We start from the raw sequence: 19,264 nt of genomic DNA on the forward strand, positions 1-19,264 counted from the left end.
AACCGGGGTAGTTCATCAGAGAAAGGTACAGCAAAGTTCGTTCTTCTAGATGGTGCTCCACTATAATGACAGGGGAAGGAGTCGTGGAAGCAGCACAACTGTTCCGTCACTAGTACTTTTTGCAACGCAATCTACACCACACGAATCCGAAGGGACCGAAAAATCAGGAGTTCGTGTTAAAAAAATTCGTCTTAAGTGAAAAACACAGATTTTAATAAGTATACATGTACAGCAGTACTCCAATGTGTAATACAGTGCACTATCAATCACGTTATTGTAGACTTATAACACTATAAAGTGATTGAAAAATTACAAGTACCGGTACTCACAAATTAAGTACGTTACTTTCTTGGAAAAAATTCGGCCATGGTTCGCTGACGTTCATGGGAACGATAATATTTTGTAATATCACAACCAATTATAATGATAGCGTCCGTAAACCCAGCAGTGACGTCGGATGTTGAAGCGAACCGTTCTAAACAGTCCAAGGCTGTAAACATCTCCTGACGGGTAGGTGGAATGGTATCTGTATTCTCTTCCTCTTCACTTTCTTTTGAAGGCCCTTCTTGCACCTCGTTCACAGCTTTTGCCACATCCGATTCCACAGAAGCACATACGGCAACATCGTCGTCTACACTAAAGAATTCTTCGAAACTAATCCAAGGGCTCGCAACTCCTGCAGAACTGTCCATTCATCAGGTGAAGTGGCATCTTCTAACTCGTGGACATCTTCAGTGTTGCTTTGTCTCCAAGCTCTGTTAATGCACTTCCCTATATGATGAGGCGATACTGAGTTCCAGGTTGCGGCGATGGCTTTTATTGCGTCAAGCAGATTCTAATTTGGGGTTGCACTATTGTTTTCAGCAGCACGAATGGCAGCTCTTACAAGTCGCTTACGATAAGCTCTCTTTATGAGAGATGGTTCAAATGGCTCTGAGCACTATGGGACTTAACTGCTGAGGTCATCAGTCCCCTAGAACTTAGAACTACTTAAACCTAACTAACCTAAGGACATCACACACATCCATGCCCGAGGCAGGATTCGAACCTGCGACCGTAGCGGTCGCTCGGCTCCAGACTGTAGCGCCTAGAACCGCACGGCCACTCCGGCCGGCTTTATGAGAGAGATTATGCCTTAGTCCAAAGACGGTTTGTGGCGTTGGGTGGAATAAAACTGAACCTTTATGTTGGATAAGTTCAGATCATGAACGTTATGGGCAGTACATCTGTCCAAAGTAAGAAGAACATGTCTATTTTTAGCAACCATTCTACTGTTGAAACGAAGAAGCCACTTGCGAAATGATGTGCCATCGATCCAAGCTTTCTTGTGGTGAGATTAGATGCAAGGTAAAGTGTCCATATTTATGTTTTTAAAACAACGTGGTTTCTCGGATTTACCGGTAGCCCAGGGATGAAACTTCTCACTGCCGTCAGCATTACAGTACAGTACAACACTCATACGTTGTTTGCTTCGTGCTCCACCGAGACACTTATCACAATTTATCCCCAGGGTGTGATTTGGAAAAAGATTGTAGAAAAATCCAGTTTTATCCATGTTAAACACATCACACGAGACATATTTTTTCCTCGCTCGGTTGAATTCATGCAACCACCGGTTCGCGCTTCCTTCATCAACTTTATTTGCTTCATCACAAATTTGTACAGATGAAATTGAATGTCTCTTTTGGAACCGATACAACCAACCAGCAGAACAGCGGAAGTCTTCGATGCCCATATCTTTAGCAATATCATTTGCTTTTGACTGTATCACAGGGCCAGTTAAAGGTATCTTAGATGCACGCATATGATTGAACCATTCTAGGAGTAACGTCTCGATGTCTTCATACTTGGCGGTACGAAGTCGTTTAGATTTGTTTCCAGAACCTGATGCCGCAGCATTAATAATTTTTCTCGATTCTTAATAATCGTAGATAAAGTAGATTTAGGAATTCCAAACTGCTATGCAATTGCTGTTTTCTTGGTACCACGGTCCACTTCATCTAAAGCTTTAACTGTGCATTTAGAGCTGTCTGTTTCCTCTTTGCCAATTTCTCGTGCTACGGTACCGGTTGTAACTGTAGTTTTTATTCAGTATTCCAACTCGATACGGCTACGACTAACAGAACACCTGTCAAATCTGGCACTGAGTGCGTTCCTAAATGTTGCTGCACACATTATTGAATGTCTTACAATGTACAGCATACGCTGATTGTTGAAGTGATAATCGCGGCTATCGACATACAATACGTTAAAACGAGACAACAATAATAGTAATTAGCTTCGTAGAATATTCTAAGGTCGGAAGTTTGTGTTACAGTGAAATTTAATTACGCTAGGAACTGAAACAGAGTTCGTAATTTGCCTTAACCGAAATTCGTGTTAACCGTTAAAACATACATTAAGAACTAAGGTATTCCTGGTGGGACCAATATTTTTCTCGCGTTTACCGCGAGTTCGTCTTATGCGAGTTCGCCCTAACGAGGTTATACCGTAAATAACGAAATATATGATATGTCGTATTAGCCGCGTGTCTGTTTTACGACCTGTGAACAGTATTCTACTCTGTGACAAGTTTCGTTAAAAACAAACGATCAAATGACAGTGGACGAGCAGTGTACTACGGATAGTTTTCGTGCTCCACTGGAATATATCGTGTACGAGGTCTGACGCAAATGAAACGAGACTGACGCAGCAGACACGTGTGTTACTAAACTTATTCACTTAGTGTCGGTTGCCTTCAGCGTCGGCCAATTTGAATTCGCACGCCTCTTCATTCATTCATTCCACGCCTCATAAAACTTCTGCAGACTTCTGCAGCTCGTTAGGGTCGAGACGTCACGGGAGCTCTCCGCCGTCTCTGCACGAGGACGCACCTGCAGCAAGCTGTTCGTCCGCTGCCACTGCGCTGATCGATTTTAATGAAACTTGTCACAACGCACATTGGGTCAGGATCAAAAAAAGAATTTGGGAGTCAAGGAGTTTCAGTTAATAGGTAGGCTATAGTAATTCGGGACTACTGAATCCCGATCTTAGAAGTGACCTGCTGTTTTTACGAAGGTTGAATCTCGTTCTGATGAAATATTTTTGTTCACCGAAATCAGACCGAATATTTTTAATGGAGGCTATTCCAAATGGTATGTACTTAATTAGGAACACGTATATCATTATTTAATCATTAATTAACAATTGTTTTTTGTTAATTAACATCTTATCGGAATGCAAGCAAAAAATTATAAAACGCCTGCGATAATAAGAGATGAGTTTTAGATTCCATGACATTCCTCCATCTTTTTCAGTCCGTCCTTAAGTATGTACTATTATCTTCGTGAATCAGCCTTAAAATCAGCTACTAGCTGCATCTACGGCCTTGAGCCATTTTTAAGCGACAGCTATAAAACGCTGTTACTTTCACTGAGAAAACAGAATTGTAAATTTTAGTAAAACACGAATAAAACACATATGCACATATAATCATAATAATCATACAATTGTTATTTCTATAACGTTGCTAATAAGATGTTACAACATTTAAATATAATTACTAAACATAAAAATACATTTTAAATATATATAAAAAATATAAAGTAATCTTTATAAAATGATTATGTTATATCACATCCATAAGCTTTTCCTTGATAAATTTAATTTTATTAGATTATATTTTAATATTACATAGTTCCTTTTTGCGAAAACCATCTCTGAGGAAAGTGAAAACCATAGTCGGAAGCTGGTGCTCTCCTGATATCTGTTCTACATCTACATTGACACTCCGCAAGCCACCCAACGGTGTGTGGCGGACGGCACTTTACGTGCCACTGTCATTACCTCCCTTTCCTGTTCCAATCGCGTATGGTTCGCGGGAAGAACGACTGTCTGAAAGCCTCCGTGCGCGCTCGAATCTCTCTAATTTTACATTCGTGATCTCCTCGGGAGGTATAAGTAGGGGGAAGCAATATATTCGATACCTCATCCAGAAACGCACCCTCTCGAAACCTGGCGAGCAAGTTACACCGCGATGCAGAGCGCCTCTCTTGCAGAGTCTGCCACTTGAGTTTATTAAACATCTCCGTAACGCTATCACGGTTACCAAATAACCCGGTAACGAAACGCGCCGCTCTTCTTACAGGCTCTTCTTGCAGAGGATTACAGGGAATCAACGCTGAGGATCATGAAGCGAATATAAACAGCGATGAGGAAGAAGATGAGGAAGGAAATGAAGATGAAGAACAAGAAGCACAAGGTGAAAAAGGTTAAGAAGACGAGAAAAGCATTCAAGTTTTGTTGCTAATATACACTGAAGAACCTGCCTTATATCGTGTAGGAGGCCCGCGAGCACGCAGAAGTGCCGCAGCACAACGTGGCATGAACTCGACCAATGTCTGAAGAAGTGCTGGAGGGAACTGACACCATGAATCCTGCAGGGCTGTCCACAAATCCGTGAGAGTACGAGGGGTGGAGATCTCTTCTGAACAGCACATTGCAAGGCATCCCGGATATGCTCAAAAGTGTTCATGTCTTACGAGTTTGGTGGCTAGCGGAAGTGTTTAAACTCAGGAGAGTGTTCTGGAGACACTCTGTAGTAATTCTGGACGTGTGAGGTGTCGCATTTTCGCTTTGAAATTGCCGAAGTCCGCCGGAATGCACAATGGACGTGAATGCATGCAGGTGAAGAGACAGGATGCTTATGTACGTGTCACCTGTCAGAGTCATATCTAGACGTATCAGGGGTCCCATATCACTCCAACTGCACACGCCCCACACTATTACGGAACCTCCAACAGCTTGAATAGTTCCCTGCTGACATGGATTCATGAGGTTGTCTCCATACCCGTGCACGTCTATCCGCTAGATACAATTTGAGACGAGACTCGTCCGACCAGGCAACATGTTTCCAGTCATCAGCAGTCCAATGTCGGTGTTGACGGGCCAAGGCGAAGCGTGAAGCTTTTTGTCGTGGGGTCACAAAGAGTACAAGAATGCACCTTCGGATCCGAGAGCTGATGTCGATGATGTTTCGTTGAATGATTTGCACGCTGACACTTGTTGATGGCCCAGCAATTAAATCTGCAGCAATTTACGGAAGGGTTGTACTTCTGTCAAGTTGAACAATTCTCTTCAGTCGTCGTTGGTCCAGTTCTCTTCAGTCATCGTTGGTCCAGTCGTTGCAGGATCTTCTTCCGGCCGCAATGAAGTCAGAGATTCGATGTTTTACCGGATTCCTGATATTTACGGTACATTCATGAAACGGTCGTACGGGAAAATCCCCACTCCATCTTTACCTCGGAGATTCCGTGTCCCATCGCTCATGCGCCTACTATAACACCACGTTCAAACTCACTTAAAGCTTGATAATCTGCCATTGTAGCAGCAGTAACAGATCTAACAGCTGCTCCAGACACTTGATGTCTTATGTAGGCGTTGCAATCGCAGCGCCGTATTCTGCCTGTTTACATATCTCTGTGTTTGAATGCACATGCCTATACCAGTTTCTTTGGCGCTTCATTGTATATTTCCCGTATTGAAGAAAGTAACAGAGGCAGTTTTGTAATGAGGTTTACCATTAAAATTATATACATTCACAGAAAAAATTTTTTGTACACTCCATTAACTGTTTCCAGATTCTTTTCGTCGTTTTGGGCCCGCTAGTTTGAAATATCCACCTTTGATATAGAATTCGTTACTAGAAGGGTCAAAACCCCATTATAGCCTTTTAGGCCACATTGGGGCAGATTTTACAGTTTTGGCCCACTGTTAGGCCTAAGGATGCTGTTCCAGATTGAAAAACAGTATCCTATTAATATGTGTTAAAAGTTGTTTCTTTCCATTATGATATTTTTTTTTCCTTTATTGAATTTCGATTGTGGTTCATGGTGTGGGTTCCTGTAGTCATGTCCTAGTTCATGAACCACGGGCAACGTATGAGTGGCCAAGTAAGTGGTCTCGACAGTCGGGATACCAGTTACTTTGGAATAAGGCTGGGCATCTCGGACATATTCTGAGTTGTCGTCACCTTTGTGCTCATACGGCAAAGACTACCAAATCCACCGGTTAGTCCCTCAACTGTTAGGGGTAAAACTCACTGGGACTCGGGGCAAGTAAGGCTAGCAACCTGCTTCCCTGGTACTTTAAAAATGATGCTGGCAACAATCAGAGCAAAATGCCTTGGACCTTTGGAGGTGACGGAGTCCCACCTCTAACTGACAAACCAAGGACTCCTAAGATACGACTCGGCAAACAAATGATAATGAGATGGGGAGCTATTGATATCAATGGGGGCTACTCTGGGAAGAAGGTAGAGCTGGCAGAGGCTGCAAGTAAGATGGGGCTGGATGTTTTAGCTGTTAGTGACATTCGGGTAAGGGGTGAGAAAGAAGAGGAAGTGGGAGAATACAAGGTCTACCTGTCAGGAGTCAAAGCAGGAATAGCACAATGGGGTGTAGGGTTTTACATCAGGAAAGAAATGGAACCCAGCTTAGTTGCAATAAGGTATGTAAACGAACGACTGATGTGGATAGATTTGACAGTGTCTAGCAAGAAAATTAGGATTGTGTCAGTATATTCGCATTGTGAAGGGACAGATCAAGATAAGATGGATAGTTTTTATGATGCACTCAGTGATGTAGTTGTTAGAGTAAAAGACAAGGACAGTGTTCTGCTCATGGGTGATTTTAATGCCAGGATTGGAAATCGAACAGAAGGGTATGAAAAGGTTATGGGTAAATTTGGAGAGAATATGGAGGCCAACAGGAACGGGAAACAACTCTTGGATTTCTGTGCCAGTATGGGCTTAGTAATCACAAACTCATTTTTTAAACATAAGAACATTCACCGGTATACTTGGGAAGGCAGGGGAACCAGATTGACTATATAATAACAGATGAGGAATTCAGGAAGGCTGTGAGGGACACACGTGTATTCAGGGGATTCTTTGATGACACTGATCATTATTTAATCTGCAGCGAAATTGGTATTGTGAGGCCGAAAGTGCAGGAGGTCAGGTCCATATGTAGGAGGATAAGAGTGGAGAAACTTCAGGATAAGGAAATCAGGCACAAGTACATAACAATGATCTCAGAAAGGTACCAGTTAGTTGAATGTAGTCAATTACAGTCATTGGAAAAGGAATGGACAAGGTACAGGGGCACAGTACTACAAGTGGCTAAAGAATGTCTTGGAACAGTAGTGTGTAAAGGTAGGATGAAGCAAACAGCTTGGTGGAATGACACAGTCAAGGCAGCCTGTAAAAGGAAAAAGAAGGCGTATCAAAAATGGCTACATACTAGAACTCAGATAGACAGAGAAAGTTATGTTGAAGAAAGAAACAAATCCAAACGGATAATTGCAGCATCCAAGAAGAAATCTTGGGAAGACTTTGAAAACAGGTTGGAGACTTTGGGTCAAGCTGCTGGAAAACCATTCTGGAGTGTAATTAGCAGTCTTCGAAAGGGAGGTAAGAAGGAAATGACAAGTATTTTGGACAGGTCAGGAAAACTGCTTGTGAGTCCTGTGGATGCCTTGGGCAGATGGAGGGAATATTTTGAAGAGTTGCTCAATGTAGGTGAAAATACGATCAGTAATGTTTCAGATTTCGAGGTAGAATGGGATAGGAATGATGATGGAAATAGGATCACATTTGAGGAAGTGGAGAAAATGGTCAATAGATTGCAGTGCAATAAAGCAGCTGGGGTGGATGAAATTAAGTCGGAACTCATCAAATACAGTGGAATGTCAGGTCTTAAATGCCTATACAGGATAATTGAAATGGCGTGGGAGTCGGGACAGGTTCCATCAGACTGGACAAAAGCAGTAATCACACCAATCTTTAAAAATGGAAACAGAAAAGATTGTAACAACTACAGAGGTATCTCTTTAATCAGCGTTGTGGGTAAAATCTTCTCAGGTATTGTTGAAAGGAAAGTGCGAGTATTAGTTGAGGACCAATTGGATGAAAATCAGTGTGGGTTTAGGCCTCTTAGAGGTTGTCAGGACCAGATTTTTAGCTTACGGCAAATAATGGAGAAGTGTTATGAATGGAACAGGGAATTGTATCTATGCTTTATAGATCTAGAAAAGGCATATGACCGGGTTCCTAGGAGGATGTTATTGTCTGTTCTACGTGATTATGGAATAGGAGGCAAACTTTTGCAAGCAATTAAAGGTCTTTACATGGACAGTCAGGCAGCAGTTAGAGTTGACGGTAAATTGAGTTCATGGTTCAGAGTAGTTTCAGGGGTAAGACAAGGCTGCAACCTGTCTCCACTGTTGTTCATATTATATATGGATCATATGTTGAAAACAATAGACTGGCTGGGCGAGATTAAGATGTGTGAACACAAAATAAGCAGTCTTGCATATGCGGATGACTTAGTTGTGATGGCAGATTCGATTGAAAGTTTGCAAAGTAATATTTCAGAGCTAGATCAGAAATGTAAGGACTATGGTATGAAGATTAGCATCTCCAAAACGAAAGTAATGTCAGTGGGAAAGAGATATAAACGGATTGAGTGCCAAATAGGAGGAACAAAGTTAGAACAGGTGGACAGTTTCAAGTACTTAGGATGCATATTCTCACAGGATGGCAACACAGTGAAAGAACTGGCTCTGGCTCTGAGCACTATGGGACTTAACAGCTGTGGTCATCAGTCCCCTAGAACTTAGAACTACTTAAACCCAACTAACCTAAGGACATCACACACATCCATGCCCGAGGCAGGATTCGAACCTGCGACCGTAGCAGTCGCGCGGTTCCGGACTGCGCGCCTAGAACCGCGAGACCACCGCGGCCGGCGAAAGAACTGGAGGCGAGGTGTAGCAAAGCTAATGCAGTGAGTGCTCAGCTACGATCTACTCTCTTCTGCGAGAAGGAAGTCAGTACCAAGACTAAGTTATCTGTGCACCGTTCAATCTTTCGACCAACTTTGTTGTATGGGAGCGAAAGCTGGGTGGATTCAGGGTACCTTATCAATAAGGTTGAGGTAACGGATATGAAAGTAGCTAGGATGATTGCAGGTACTAGTAGATGGGAACAATGACAGGAGGGCGTCCACAATGAGGAAATCAAAGAAAAAGTGGGAGTGAACTCTATAGATGTAGCAGTCAGGGCGAACAGGCTTAGATGGTGGGGTCATGTTACATGCATGGGAGAAGCAAGGTTACCCAAGAGACTCATGGGTTCAGCAGTAGAGGGTAGGAGGAGTCGGGGCAGACCAAGGAGAAGATACCTGGATTCGGTTAAGAATGATTTTGAAGTAATAGGCTTAGCCTCAGAAGAGGCACCAATGTTAGCATGGAATAGGGGATCATGGAGGAATTTTATAAAGGGGACTATGCTCCAGACTGAACGCTGAAAGGCATGATCAGTCTTAAATGATGACGATGATAATGATGATGATGAATTTCGATTCCCCCCGAAGGGGGCGGGCTGGCAGCAGCTTAGTATGCCGCTCTTCAGCCTACAGACTTTGTTGAAAAGATGAAGAGAATAAATAATAAAAAACATGCGACAAAAACGGAGACTTAAAGAGTAACATGGCGAAAAAATCGTGGAACTTACTTAAAACATAGAACAAAGGGATGATGATGCTAAAAAAAAAACGGACGAAGCAGACAGGTAAAACAATAGACAGACAATTAAAAAAACGCGGCGACAGTCTGGTTTCTGTTCGCAAAAGACATAGGATTCACACCCAGCGCGACAGCATGGCTTCTGTTCACAACACTTGAAAAACGAACAACACTGAACATTCACTGCGCTAAAATATGACATACCACAGCCGAGAGCACGTGGGGGGAAATTAGACAGATGAGGGGAAGATAAAAAAGGGGGGAAGGTGAGGAAAAGCGAAGGGGGGAGGGAGCCAATGGAGGATGAGGACCCATAAGAGGGGTGGGGGGTGCTGGGCACACACGACAGGGGGAAGGCAGAGGATGGGAAATACAAAAGGACATCGGGGTGGGGGGGGGGGAGAAAGGAGGTAGGGAGAGGTGAGGCGGGGAGAAACACAGGATGGAAGGGGGGAAGAGGGAGCGGAGGGAAAGGATGGAGGAAAGGAGGGGGGGTGAGGATCAGAGTTGATAGGAGGGATAAATGGAGGGAAAGAGGGCATCATCTGGGAGGGGGAGTTGATGGAAGCCACCTTGGGAAAGGAGATGAAGAGTGTAGAGATGGAGTGAAGACATGGCAGGGAGCGGGGATGGGAGAGGAAAGGAGCAACCAGGGGGTGAGGGGGATCAAGGCAGTGGGAGGTGTAGAGTACGCGGATATGTTCGAGGAATAGGAGCAGATGGGGAAAAGGAATGAGGTCATAGAGGATCCGCGTGGGAGACGGGAGGCATATACGGAAGGTGAGGCGGAGTGCATGACGCTCAAGGATCTGGAGGGACTTATAGAATTTGAGGGGGGGGGGGGGGGGGCAGATATCCAGGCAGGACTGGCATAACAGAGGATGGGACGGATTAAGGATTTGTAGGTGTGGAGTATGGTAGAGGGGTGCAACCCCCATGTCCGGTCAGAGAGGAGTTAAAGGAGTTGGAGGTGGTTGTGGGCTTTGGATTGGATGGAGCGGAGATGAGGGATCCAGGTGAGATGACGGTCAATGGTGAGGCCAAGGTAGGTGAGGGTGGGGGTTAGGTGGACAGGACAGGTGCAGACGGTAAGGGAGAAATTCAGGGGCCAGAAGGAGCAAGTGGTACGATCTATGATGATTGCCTGGGTCTTGGAAGGATTGATTTTCAGGAGCCACTGGTTACACCATGCAGCAAAAAGTTCAAGGTGATTCTGGAGAAGGCTTTGGGACCGTTGGAGGGTAGGAGCAAGGGCGAGGAATGCAGTGTCATCGGCATATTGCAAAAGGTGTACTGGAGGGGGGAGGGGGTTGGGGCATATCTGCCGTGTACAGGAGGTAGAGGAGAGGGGAGAGGACAGAGTCCTGGGGCACACCTGCAGAGGGATAGAAGGTGTGGGAATTTGCATTACGGATGGTAGCAAAGGAGGGGCGGCGGGAGAGGAAGGAGGCCATCAGACGGATGTAGTTGACAGGAAGGGCGTAGATTTGGAGTTTAAACAGGAGACTGGGATGCCAGACATGGTCGTAGGCCTTTTCGAGGTCGAGGGAGACAAAAATGGCGGAGCGACGAGAGTTAAGCTGGAGGGAGAGGAGATGAGTGAGGCGGAGGAGTTGGTCATCGGCAGAGAAGGGAGGTCGAAAGCCACATTGGGTGTCGGAGGTGGTGATGGATGCACCGGGAAAGAATGGATTCCAAGAGCTTGCTGAACACCGACGTGAGACAGATAGGACGATAGGGAGAGGCATCAGATGAAGGCTTGTTGGGTTTGGAGAACATCAGGATACGGGAGGTTTTCCACAGGTCAGGATAGAAGCCAGTCGCAAGGATGACATTGTAGAGGGTGACAAGGACTGAAAGGAATGAGGGAGGGCAGTGTTTGAGGTGGCAGTAGGTAATGCAGTCGTGGCCGGGAGCAGTGTTGCGTTTAGTACGGAGTGTGAGGCTGATGTCCTGTGTAGTGATGGGAGTGTTAAGTTCAAATGGTGGTGTGTGGCCCAAGTACTGGAAGCTAGGTGCAAGGGGAGGAACAGAGGTATTCGTATGGCCCATGACGTCAGGGAAGAGGGAATAATCAATGTGGGGATCATCTGGGATGGAAAAAACATCTGAGAGGTGAGAGGCAAAGTGGTTGGCCTTACTGAGGTTGTCAGGAAAGGGACGGTCATCAAAGAGGAGAGGGTACTGGGGGGTGGGGCGGTTCCCAGTAAGGCGGTGGAAAGCAGACCAATACTTGGAAGAATTTATGGGGAGCGTAGTGTCGAGTTGTGTACATGTCTGGCGCCAGGCACGGCGTTTCTTCGCAGTAAGCAGGTTGCGGATGTGTCGTTGTAATTGACGGTGGCGGGTAAGTGTATCCCGGTCACGAGTGCGGAGAAAAGAGCGGTAGAGGCGGCGGGACTCTCGAAGGAGAAGGACGCCCTGTGGAGGCAGGGCGGGGCGGTGAGGGTGGATGGCTTTGGTGGGGATATGGGTGGCGACGGCGTCAGACATGGTGCAGGAAGGCAGCAGTGCGAGAGATGTCATCAGGAGATTGGAGGGTAAAGTCGTGACCGTCAACCTGGGTGTGAATGGAGTCCCGGTAGGCATCCCAGTTGGCATGGGAGTAATCATGGACAAGTTTAGGAGGGACGGCAGGGCGAGGAGCGTTGCGGGGATGGCGACCACTAGAGATAGTGAGGAGAACAGGAGCATGGTCACTGCCAATGAGGTCAAGGACATCTGCGGTGATGCGCCCAAGGAGGTTGGGAGAAGCAAGGACCACATCGGGAGTGGTGTTGGATTCGGGTCCATTGTGATAAGTTTAGTTTTCTTTGTGTCGAGTGAGTAGACGATTAAACATGCGAGAGTAAAGAAAGAACAGGCACAAGGATGGGGCCCCTCCACGCCCACACCAACGTGGTGACCAAACCAAAAGTTCTACTGTCACCTCCGTAAACATGTTAGTTTTTGAATCAGGCGTCACAGGATGCGGGCTGTGATGTTGTCCTTGCGTCTGGGTAAGATTACTCATTAACATGGTCCATCAGGAGATAGAAGTGGTCGAAAACGATTGAAGGGTAGCGGTTGTAAGGGCAGAGGAAAAAAAGTGCCAAGGCAAGAGCCAAGGGAAAAAAACCTCTGCGACAGTAGGGCGGGTAGTAAGGGCAGTAGCGGCTTGCTATCTGCGACAGTGCATGCAAGGTGTGGTTGTGTTAGTTCGAGGTATCGTGCATCGCTACCTTTGTCGTTGTTGGAGCTTGTTGCGGCGCTTGCTGCAGTTGCTGCGTCCCTGCAACAGTTCAAGGTCGTTGTGGATTAGTGGGCGATCGGTCATAGATCGGCTCACAGACTGTGTAGGGGGTGTGTGTGGCTGGTTTGCGTGCTGTGTACAGTACGGTTTCCCTGCGGTTGCCTGTTTTTCGGCTAGTCGCACAACTGGGTTTCCAGTAATAACTGTGTTGCAGGGGCTCGCCAGTACTGTCGTGTTAGCGTTCTATAGACTATAGATGTTCAGTTCCTAGCCAGTAATGTCTTTGGTCTGTTATGCTTCCATCTATGGTTGTGGTCGTAGTTACCCAGAGGAAGGATAAACGGGTTGCGCGAGTGTCTCGTGTTATTGTACAGTCGTGTGGAGAGTTTTTGGAATACCTGCAAGATAGTATCTAGCCGGTATTCCCGGTGAAGGTCCGCGATGCGTGTGTAGCGCGGAGCGTTGCTTATGATTTTGAGTACTTTGTTCTGTATGAGCTGCAGACGGCGCAGGCGAGTTGGCGCAGCGTATCCCCTGACAGGGGCTGCGTACGTCATCAGGGGTCTAATAAGTGTCATGTACATGGACCTAGACCCCCTTCTGTTTAGTGTGCTACGTCTGTTAAGCATAGGGTAGAGTTGTTTGAGCCTCGCGTTAGCTTTGTTGGTCACGTGTTGAATGTGGTCCCCCCAGAGTAGTTTCCTGTCCAGCCAGACACCGAGGTATTTGACCTTCTCGCGGAAACGTATTGGGCGTGTGTGTAGTGTTATTGGGTTGCAGTGCTGATGTTTGCGCAGTTGCTTCGGTCTTCTAGTGAACAGAACGGCCTCGCACTTGTCGACGTTTACTCTAACACGCCATTTCACCAGCCAAGGCTCCACCGTTCTGAGTGCAGTCTGTAGTCGTGAGTTAACGTTAGACTGCTTCCAATCTTGCGCAAGGATGGCAGTGTCATCCGCGTAGATTGCTACCGTCGTGTTATGTGTAGCTGGGACGTCGTTAATGTAGAGGTTAAACAGTAAGGGCCCTAGGATACTTCCTTGGGGTACTCCTGCCTGTATACCATGTCGTGTCGATTGTTTGCCCAGCACGTCGGTGTTGAAACTCCTGTCCGTGAGATATGAGTGTACGAAACGTACGAGCCCGTCGGGGAACCCTGCGTCACTGAGTTTGCGTATTAGGCCGTTGTGCCAGAACAGGAAGGAAGATTAGGATTAAATGTCTAGTCCATGACGAGGCCGGCCGCGGTGGTCTAGCGGTTCTAGGCGCTCAGTCCGGAACCGCGCGACTGCTACGGTCGCAGGTTCGAATCCTGCCTCGGGCATGGATGTGTGTGATGTCCTTAGGTTAGTTAGGTTTAAGTAGTTCTAAGTTCTAGGGGACTGATGACCTCAGATGTTAAGTCCCATAGTGCTCAGAGCCATTTGAACCATTTGAGCCATGACGAGGTCACTCGGGACAGAGCACAAGCTAGCGATGGGGGATAGAAATCGGCCGTGTATTTTCACAGGAAACAGCCTTGCATTTCCCTTAAACGGCCTAGGCAAAATACGGAAACTCTCAATCTGGATGGTCGGACGGCCATATATGTGAACCGTTGTCCATTGCCTTACAACTGTACGCCCTCTCTGGGCAGAAGGGAAAGTGAGGAAACCAAAAAACACAATGAATTTCCAGCGAAAGAACTTCTATAAAGCTTAATGAAAACAACAACAATGAACTTAGCACGGTGCTGCGAGGACTAGAACCGTAATGTAGACATCGAGACAAATAACTTTACGAAGTAATTTCCTAAAATGATGTTTTTATTATAAGCAAGTTGGTTGCACACTCGTACATCGCACGATACAACAATTCCTACTTCAGAACAACCGTGTTTTATTTCCGCGTTGTGGTTTTGCAAACACTGTAAGTGCTTAGTGGCAGACAAACATTATCGAACGCTGTTGCACCCACAGTGAATTGTCATCGCGTTGTAGTCTGTATTCTCGTAAAGCATCATGCTAAAACGAGCTATTATTTTGGAAAACGCGGATTCGAAAACTGATATCATTAAAGTCTCTATGAAGTCTTCTTCTGTAATAAAATTGTCTGGAACCGCGCGACCGCTACTGTCGCAGGTTCGAATCCTGCCCCGGGCATGGATGTGTGTGATGTCTTTAGGTTAGTTAGGTTTAAGTAGTTCTAAGTTCTAGGGGACTGATGATCTCAGATGTTGAGTCCAATAGTGCTCAGAGCCATTTTGTAATAAAATTAACATGACATTCCTTATGCTGCTTATGCACTTTACATAAAAAACTAACTCCTCTGAAGTCAATTGTTAAAAAAATTCAAACGATGACGTCCTCTCTCTGAAAGGACAACATCCCTCAATCACAAGCGCATCACTGCGCTCACACGTTCGTAAAGTTTTGCTTTCTAACCACGTACGTGCTTAAATAGCTGAAACTCAGATATATTCCACGCAACAGTTTCATGCCGCTCACGTCCGTGAGCCCCCCTGGGAAGAACCATCCTTGACAAGCCCCGCATGTAACTTTGAGACATACGCATGCATGTGCTGCTACAAATGTCAGCCATAATAAATTCAGCGAGGGTGCGTACTGAAATCCGATGAAGTTAATTTGATTCGCTTCGGACGGCTAGCGCGGCCGAAGAAGCTGTCAGTCAAGGATCACGCGCGGCTAATAATTCAAAACCCTATCAACAAGCTCCCTCTGTTCATTAATATTGTACCGACAGAGCTGATTGGAAGGAAATGTCAGGCGAGTTTGCGTGTCTGGTCATTGCTGCTAAAAAATTAATAGCTATGCCGCATACTTGATTTTTTCCTACGCTTTGTGACACGTGTTTCTTTATTCCTATTTGTGCTCCACTACGTGATGGTTACGCAGTATATCAACAATGCGTGCGTCCTCTAAATCTTTTAACGCAATGTCAGTCTGCGCCGTTGAATGCATTCTCCTGCCATCTTTGAGAGAGAACGAGAACTCGGCGCAGTTCTCGTTGCTAGTGCCATCTGTTCCTTTCATTATGAGTTGGTTCCGCGGCACTTGCAAATCGATATTGTTCGCTCTCAAAAGAATGTTTTCTCGTTCCCAGATGAACGTTTCATGATAATAACTGTACGAATTGGACAGTAAAACACGACGAAAAAGTACCTTCGTGGCTGATTATATGTCGCTCATCCGAAAAATAACGTGTGACATTTATCTCATGTACTCCGTTTTATTTCAATAATATTTTTGGTTAAGCAACCGCTTTTAAAACGATATGTAATATTTTCCTTAGGTTATATCTCATTCACAATGAATATGACCGTTCTGAAAACTGCATCTGCGTGTAATTTACTGTACTGTCATCGGGAAGCTGAAGTAATATATTTGCAATTTAATTAGTTTGATAGTACGCAGATCGTTATGTATTTTACTGAGGACAAGTACTTCATGAATTACAATAGAAGAAGTAACTGGAAATACATAATTATCCTTTGATTCGAGGGTAGAGATAACTCATTTCCGTATGTGTAGCTGCCGTGATAACATATTAGCCTCGGCTTACTTTGCCGAATTATTTACATCAATTTAGTTTCCCTTTTCGCTAGGCTTAATTTTAAAATGCTTTGTTTTTAATGACTTCAAAAGGTATGACGTGTCTCTCGTAAGAAAGAGAGAGTAGGCTACAGGTTCCATTGGCAGCAACGTGGTAAAGGTTAGTTCGCGTGAGAGTTTGAGGTAAAATACTGTTCAGCATTACGCTAAAAATATGAGATGGATACATCTGACTGTAGATCACCACGTTTTCATGGCACGAAATGCAGTACATAGTGAAACTGAAATCAACAGAGGATGAACGACAGGTAGCGATTATACGTACACTTAATTTTGGATTCATCATTGTTATACGCGGGTGGTGTCTTCAATTGCGACATGAGTTGAGTTTTTCTTTTGTGCCCACACACGGATAAAATTCAACTGGTTACGCCTCTGTTGTACATGACAGTGTTTAAAATTTTGTACTCTCTACAGCTTTTTCGGCTCACTGCGACATCTGACAGAAATTAATTTTAACTTGGCGTAAGTCACTACCCACACAGCTAGTAACAATACTCTAGAAGTAATGGTTTAAAGCCAGAGATGTGAGGAAAAGAAACGCACATGAGGATGACAGTGTTTCTATAGAAATTATTAAAGCTGGAGGAAAAGTAACGCAAAATACACTTGCAAATTTATTAAAGAATGTCCGCGAAAGAAGAAAATCCCAAAACCGAAAGCAAAGAATTGGGGGAAATAGTCAAAATTTAGTTTTTTGCTATTGATTAGAGCTTCACTAGAAATATACTTATGACCTCAGATTACTTTTGCCAGAAATCCAAACACGTACGCACACAGCCTTTTAAAACAAGGAGGCTACACCGTATTTACACTGCAAGGAATTAGTTACTGCCTATTTACAATACTCTTTAACAGTGAACAGTCGATACAACTCGTTGTGATACCAATAACAACACTCAATCGACTGATCACATACATATTGTTTTGCGCTGCACTGTTGAAGAACGTTCTGCTGCCTCGTGATTGCAATGGTTACCCCGGAATAGGGTTTTGCCTTCTTAATGTGGCTGCATTCAAACAGGCGTTCTTATGCACTCATCTCTATTGCTCGTCCGGTTACATGTGTGTGTGTGTATGTGTGTGTGTGTGTGTGTGTGTGTTGTGTGTGTGCGTGTGCATGGGTGTGTGTGATGAGAGTACTCTGTTCCTTTAACAGTCGTGCTAATTCATTGTTAACAATTACCAGACCGCCCACTGCGCAACAGAACGGACAGCTCGCACTGATCATCGTGTTAAGTCTGTGTTTTTCAGAGACATAGAACTTTATTAGACCCCTAAGAGAAATTGATAAATTAGTGCGTGTTTCCTGTATTTCTTCACGTAAGCTGTAATAATATTTTGCCGAGAGGTTCTAGGCGCTACAGTCTGGAACCGCGCGACCGCTACGGTCGCAGGATCGAGTCCCGCCTCGGGCATGGATGTGCGTGATGTGCTTGGGTTAGTTAGCTTGAAGTAGTTCTAAGTTCTAGGGGACTGATGACCTCAGAAGTTGAGTCCCATAGTGCTCAGAGCCATTTGAACCACTTTTGTAATAATGTTTGCTATTAATTTCGCCGCAACACAAGCTCTGATTAAAATAAATAAATAAATAAATAAATCTATCATCAAAAAATCGGATAAGGCTGCGTTTAATTCAATACTCTGAGTGAGGAAGGCGGCAGCTGTCGCCTATTCTATTAGAATCCGTCGTCTGCCACGATATTAGGGTCCAATAACGCCTATGATCCAAACCAGAACATCACGTAGGTCTACTATATCTGCCCTTTTTTTATCTGCACTTGACATACATTTTCAGTAATCGATTTAATATTTCTTTTTTTTTTAGTTTATTGGCTCTGCCTATGCATTGATCTCAACAGTGGAATGTCAGTTATGACGATGCGAGCGTAAGGACAACACAGCACCCAATTCCCAATCCGAGAAAGCCGCAACCTCAGCCGGGAATCGAACAGGGCTCCTTCGGTTAGCAAACTGCCGCACTGACTACGTAGCTGCCGGGGCGGACTATTCGATTTAATAAAATAGATATGCGATCTAATTTGGGGAAAAAGGGAAAAAGAAAACAGTACTACTGTGCAGACCTTGCAGCCTACTTGCGTTCTGGATCTTTCTGTATGCAGTTATCTTCGACTTCGAGCTCCCGTAATTGTCACGAAACACTGCTTAAATCGTGTGTTCGTTACGACCTTCCGCCTCTTCTAAATGACGAGGCCGTGACGTTGCGCGCTCTCTAGCACAAACCCTAAATACCTTTTCCACACCTTCTGAAACAAGCACTGCCATCTGTCGACGAAATGGAGAACCTATTGAGTACTACCCCCTTTCCATACCGTCTGAAGCTAGCAGTGCCATCTGTTGACGAAATGGAGAACCTATTACAGGCCTTGTGATCTAGAAATGTACTTGCTTCGACAGCACATACACTAAAATAGGAACGATACAGAGAATATTGGCACTGCCTCTGCGCGAGGATGTCACGAAAAATCGTGAAGCGCTCCACATTTTTAAAACGTAAGAAACAAAGAAAATAAAACAAAAGAGAAAAAAGACGAAAAAAAATTTAAAAAAAACAGAAAAAATACGAAAATGATATTGAAAACGGTGTAAAAGCAAATGGGCGCAGATTCGAATTCCGGTCGAACCAAAGATTTTTTTCTATCTCCGGTAGGATTACTAGGATAGGTTAGAGACCCGCCAGTCACCGCAGTGGCGTCCAATTGAGAGACGTGTATCAGGCCATTGAGCCAAACAAAATTATTATTATTATTATTATTATAACAATACCCACCCCCGCAGCCACGATAGCGAAGGCTCGGCTGCACGTTGGCGCTTAATTCGAAGTAGCCCGTTCGAA

At 44.9% G+C, this 19,264-nt stretch overlaps 1 non-coding gene across 1 annotated transcript; it reads left to right on the forward strand.

The window, feature by feature from the left end:
- Nucleotides 1-18,809: 18,809 nt before the first annotated feature.
- Nucleotides 18,810-18,916, forward strand: LOC124617267. The gene has a single exon (XR_006980021.1). It is a non-coding gene; the product is annotated as a U6 spliceosomal RNA (small nuclear RNA).
- Nucleotides 18,917-19,264: the final 348 nt, after the last annotated feature.

Source organism: Schistocerca americana, chromosome 5, assembly GCF_021461395.2.
Source record: "Schistocerca americana isolate TAMUIC-IGC-003095 chromosome 5, iqSchAmer2.1, whole genome shotgun sequence".
In the NCBI taxonomy this organism is placed as follows: Eukaryota; Metazoa; Arthropoda; class Insecta; order Orthoptera; family Acrididae; genus Schistocerca; species Schistocerca americana.